Genomic DNA, 6151 nt, shown 5'->3' with positions numbered 1-6151 from the left:
AAAAAAAAAAAAAAAAAAAGGGATCACAGACCTAAAGGTAAAACCTAAAACTCCTAAGGAAAAAAAATCTCTGTGACCTTGGGTTAAGCAAAGAGTTCTTTGATACACCAAAAGTATGCTCTGTAAAAGACAAAAATTGATCAGTCTTACTTAATCAAAATCAAGAACTTTTGCCCTTTAAAAAGACATTGTTCAAAGACAAGTCACGTACTACGAAAAAAATATTTTAAAATCATATATCTGATAAAAGACTTGGATCCAGAATACATACAGAACTCTCAAATTCAGTAAGAAAGCAAATAACCCAATAAAGAAAAAAATGGGCAAAAGATTTGAATATTTCACCAAAGAAGATACACAGATGGGAAATAAGGACATGAAAAGATTCCCAACATCATTAGTCATTAGAGAAATACAAATTAAAACCACAGTGTAATACCACTACACACATATTAGAATGTCTAAAATTTAAAAGACTGACCATATGAAATGCTGGCAAGGATGTGGAAAAACTGGAACTCTGGTGGGAATGTAAAGTAATGCAATCACTTTGGAAAATATTTGGCAGCTTATTAAAAAGTTAACACACACCTACCTACCATATGATCAAGCTATTCCATGCCTAAGTATTCACTCAAGAGGAATCAAAGCATATGTCTATATAAAGACTTGCACCCCAATATTCAGAGCAGTTTGCTATAGAATAGCCCAAAACTAGAAACAACCCAAATGTCCATCAACAGGTGAGGGATAAACAACTACATCCAAACTACAGAATACCTCTCAGCAATCAAGGGTTAACTGCTGATACACACAACAACACAGATGGAACCTCAAAATAATTTTGCTGAGTGAAATCATACAAAAAAGATTACCTATCAATGATTCCATTTACGTAAGATTCTGGAAAATACAACTAATTCACAGTGACAGAAAGTAGATCCACTAACACTTGAGGATGGGGAGGTAGGAAAAAGGGAGGGATCACAAAAGGATATGAGAAAACTTCTGGATGGATATTTTCATTATCTTGATGATGGTGATGGTTTCACAAGTATACACAACATATGTCAAAACGTATCAAATCGTATACTTTAAATGTGTGTAGTTTATTCCATGCCAATTACATGTACTTCCATAAAGCCACTTTTTTAAAAAAAACTAAACCCCAGTTGGGGGGAGAGGGATACACTGTGTTGCGATCCCCTTACCGGTCACAAAAAAAAAAAAAAAAAAATCCTGTTGGCTACTTTTAATGACTGGACATTTTTGTCACCCTTTCATTGTGTCATAAGATCATCATTTCATAAGATCAAGTAATGGAAACAGGAAGAATGTGGGGAATGACACAGGAGGAACAAATGGTACTTTAGATCATTTGGATTCTAATGTAAATTTACTACAGATTGCAGAAATTTAATTTAGTCAGTCCCTAAAGGTATTAAAAACTCTTGAGCTATCAAAGTACAACAAAGATACTTGCTCAAATTCACATGCAATAACAAGAGCATTAATATATCATTTTCCATTTTTTCTAAAACATAATAGCAACAAACAAAAAAATCACCAAAAAACAAATACTTCTTGAACTTCTTCAACTTTTGTTCTGAATTCGTGGCACATTCAGAATCTAACTTCTTAAAATAGCCATATAGAGATCATTAAAATTAATAGTTTCTATGAAATTAGAAACCTGTTAAAAAGGGCTACCTTTAATCCACTGAATAAAAAAATAATGAATGAGATTTAAAGGCTAAAAATGCAGTATCATCGTTGTATGTCAGTATGGATAAAAACAATCACTTACTCCATTCTCCTTTCTTCGATGTTCACCGGGAACTTTCACACCATTTCTTTTTAAACTTGGATCCTGAGACCTTGGTCCACTCACTAAAGACAAAATTTTTAAACTATGCATTAACACTAAAGTTCACAGATTTTTAAAGTACCAGTTCATTTCTGAGTTCTGTTGTTAATGCTGTTTGATATTTTAAGTATGCATTCAACATAAAGTATTTTCTAATAGCAATGAAGTTAAGGTTTCATAATTTCATTGAGTTTTAGAAAATCAATTACAGGGCTGGCCCATGGCTCACTTGGGAGAGTGTGGTGCTGATAACACAAAGGCCACGGGTTCAGATCCCTATATAGGGATGGCCGGTTAGCTCACTTAGGAGAGCGTGGGGCTGACAACACCAAGTCAAAGGTTAAGATCCCCTTACTGGTAATCTTTAAAAAAAAAAAAAAAAGAAAATCAATTACATGGAACAGTAATAGTTGGCACTAAGAAATATCACACACCACCTACCCACTAGGAAAGCTGTCTGATTCATATATCAATGGAGGAAAAATTAACAAAATCAATGTATTTATTTATTTATTTTTTTAAGATGACCAGTAAGGGGATCTTAACCCTTGGCTTGGTGTTCTCCGCACCACGCTCAGCCAGTGAGTGAATCAGCCATCCCTATATAGGATCCAAACCTGTGGCCTTGGTGTTATCAGCACCATACTCTCCTGAGTGAGCCATGGGCAGGCCCTAATGTATTTAATTTTTAATGACTATGGGTACTTCAGACTATTTGCTTATAGTTGTTCCTCCTAGTTCTCTATTTAGCTACTAAGTAGTGAAATCAAGAAGAGCTTCGTTGAAATAAATAATTGGAAATTAAATCATCCATCCTTGTATCCATTAACAGTGTTTGTAACTTACACGGGAAGGGAGTAATTGAAAATAAAACAAGTATTTTGATTGATTGGTTTATTAAGGACATTTTGTGGTAATTTGTAAGTACTATGAAATACTTCTCCATTTACTTAAGTAAAAAATTTCTGTTTTCTTAGTTTGGGACAGTACTAACTGGAAAACACTGTGTGTTGTGCTTTTTTTGGCTAAAAAAATTTAAGCCAAAATACATGGGTCTCTCAGTGCCACTTAACGCATGTGAAAAGAGAAAGCTTAATTTAAATTAAGACATTATAAGAAACAAATACTATCAATAAGGAGAGTTTTTAAAATACATTAAATTAAGCTCATACCTCTACGTCCCAGGAATTAGGAAAATTATTAAATTACTTCCCAATAAATTTTACTGTTTTTCCAAGAAATTTTAGATTAAAGATTCTTTTGAATGAAATGTCTATTATACCTGCCAGGAAGCTTAGCACAAATTCCCATGCCAAACATGTCTATCCTCAGAGCCAGGTGTCACACTTACACTAACTCTAATGTGTTAGCTTTGCTGGAGTAAGCAGAACGGAAGCCATGTTGGGACCTAACACCACCTGGGCTGCAAGGCGGGGGCAAGGGACAGGGATTTTAAAAAGGACAGTATTTCTTTCTCTCCACTCTTTCTTATCTTGCTTGCTAAATTGTTCTCCAGTTAATCAGTGCTTTCAAAGCTAACAGTTCCTTGAGACTTGTATAGTTTTGAGAAGTGATCTAGGCCAAATGACTGGAAGCTGACTCTGGGCACCAGCCAAGTCAAACAGAACTCTGTGAAGTGAAACTATGTAAGACTGCAGAAAAGATGACTCTGCACTGGAACAAACCAATTTCTTGCAGGGTCCTGAGATAATAGTGAAGATGAGAGCAGAAACCAGAGGCGGCCTTGGCGAGACCTTGTACCTGACTCACAGACACGGACCCCTCATAGCTTACGTCTCCTTCTCCCCTGCTTTTCTCCTCCCCCGTTCCATTCCCTCAACCCCTCCTTTAAAAACCTCTCAGTAAATCTAAGTTTTGGGGACGGGACAGCCTACCATCTCCTTCGTCTGAATACATCTGCTTTTCTAACACCAACCGTTTGACTTCTGAGTCTTTTTTTCCTTCTCAAGGGGGCGGGCAGCCGGACCTCAGTTCAGTAACAGACTGTTAAGAACCAGCCAGGAGTTGAGTGCCTTGGGCGGCCTATCCCACCCCACTTCAGTAGGAACGAGGCTGGGTCTGCCTGTGATGCCAGCTGCCTGTGGTAAGCCGGCCCTGAGGTTGGGCATCTCGGGATCCCTCCCAGCAGCTGCTGGACCTCATTTGTTCTGGGGAGGGCTCTCTGAAGTCCAGCAACAGCGTTAACCACCGATTCCCTGCCTTCTGTTTGGTGAAGAAAAGCAGTGTTAGTGAGGAGCCACCGACTCTTGGGTTGGGTAAGTTGCTCCAGCATGCACACTGTCAGTCCTCTATTCACACTGTTTGTTAGGAAAAGGTACCATCAGTGTGGAAGATGACTTATTGAAACTCAGACCAACCACTCGTCTGGAGGAGTGCTCTGCTTGGTATTTTGGTGTGCACACCAAAGCTGTTTTCCTGCACCGTTTGTTTATGAGCTAGCTCGGTGTTTGGAGACAGCTGTAGAACACAGAATACAATACAGCATTCTATTTGGAAGTGCTTCATCTGTTTGTTTGACTTTTCTGGGTGTGTGAGTGTGAAAGCAAAACTAATATCATGGGCAATTTCTCTTCTATCCCAGCTCAAAGTACTTTGGGCTATATTCTGGAAGATCGGCCAGCTTTTAGTTATGCACCCATGACTAAGAAAGGAATGATGCTCTATTGCAATAATGTGTGGATTATGTATGTGTTAGACTCTGGAGAAAGGTGGCCACTAAATGGATCTCTTAATTATCATACCTTGGTACAATTGGAATTGTTTTGCCAAAGACAAGGCAAATCAGATGAAGTATCTTATGTTCAGTCTTTTATGCTTTTACATAATTGGGACTCTTTAAGAGAAGGATCAGGGTCCAAATTAATGATACAATGAGGTGGCTCCTCCAAACTCTCTGATAAGCCATCCTGTTATCCCCCTTTGCCAGACAATGAGAATAAAAGGATAATGAAATGGAAAATCAATAGTTGCTAGAGGCTTTGAGTCCTATGAGACCTGCAGTGGCACCCCTTCCTGAGCCACTGTCTGAGGCACCTCAGCCTCATATGGTGGCCCCAGGGCTTCCTGATGATCAGTTAAGTGAGGCATCATCCTCACTCCAGTATGATCAGGGCCCAGGAACGGTCTCTCCTTCTAAGACCTGTCAGGGCACCCATTTCAGCCCAGGTGCATACCTAACCATAGCGGAGGGCAATTTCCACTCTGCCAATTCCCAGTTTGTGGACTGAATGTGCATGGCCAACCTACAGGATTTTGCTGGGCATATATGCCTTCTTCTACCTTGGATTTGTTAAATTGGAAACATCCAAATCCTCCATATAGAGACAATCCTCAGAAGATGGCTGACTGCTTTACCAATGTTATTAACACCCATTGACCCACATGGGCAGATGTGCAGGCCTTAATGAACATTTTATTAGCAGCTGATAAGACTTGTCATAGATAAGGCAAAAGATGAGGCTTACAGCCTTCATCAAAAGGATCCTAATGGAACCCCAGATACTGCAGGTGCTATGCTCCTTGTTGAGCCTAACTGCAACCCAAATAATGGTGGAATGGGAAGGCATCTCTGATGGCAAATAAGGGGGCCCAGGGACTCCACTAAACCTTTTGGCGCCACTAATTCTTTCCCCATGGGAGCCCCACGTACAACTGACAGTGGGAAATAAATTAATTGATTTTCTACTGGATGCTGGAGCAAGCCACTCAGTCTTAAACATTAAATTAGCTAAAAGTGCTGGGAAGACAGTTCACACAATAGGGGTTACAGGGAGACCCCAACAAAGGCCTTTTTCTTCAACCTCTGGAGTGCCATCTGGGGGATGTGACATTGAGACACAGCTTTCTGCATATGCCTAAGTGTCCCATCCCATCCCTTTGCTGGGAAGTGATTTGCTATATAAATTAAATAAGTGAGTGACTTTTTCTCCTAAGAAACAACATATGCAGATACGAGTGCCTCCCAAGCAAGTCTTACAGTTCCAGATGCTCCTTGCCAGAGTCAGACCTCCAAAAAGTGAACCATTTCCACCTAAAGTCTACGATCAGACAACCACCAACCTGAATCCAGCCACCCTCCTGCTCACTGATGGCACAGAGTACGGCCTATTGTATGACTGCTTTGAGGTTATGGACACAGTCTATTCCAATGGGCTGGGTCTGCTGGACCAACCATTGCCTAACCCACACTGCGAATAGTTCAACAATCGCAGCAGCCTCAGGGAGCACGGACAACATCATGCTGGATATGGAGTGGTGATTTTA

At 39.8% G+C, this 6151-nt stretch overlaps 1 protein-coding gene across 1 annotated transcript in view; it reads right to left on the bottom strand.

Annotated features, from left to right (window-relative positions):
* TP53BP2 (tumor protein p53 binding protein 2) overlaps positions 1-1885 on the bottom strand; it is a 32753-nt gene extending 30868 nt beyond the window's left edge. The window contains exon 1 of the mRNA XM_008592028.1: positions 1808-1885. The gene's annotated coding sequence lies outside the window, so the exon portion shown is untranslated. The remainder of the gene's footprint in view (positions 1-1807) is intronic.
* Positions 1886-6151: the final 4266 nt, after the last annotated feature.

This window comes from Galeopterus variegatus, unplaced genomic scaffold (genome assembly GCF_000696425.1).
Source record: "Galeopterus variegatus unplaced genomic scaffold, G_variegatus-3.0.2 Scaffold7516, whole genome shotgun sequence".
NCBI classification, from domain to species: Eukaryota; Metazoa; Chordata; class Mammalia; order Dermoptera; family Cynocephalidae; genus Galeopterus; species Galeopterus variegatus.
Note: the sequence above shows the minus strand (reverse complement) of the source record. Positions and strands in the feature narration are given on the sequence as shown.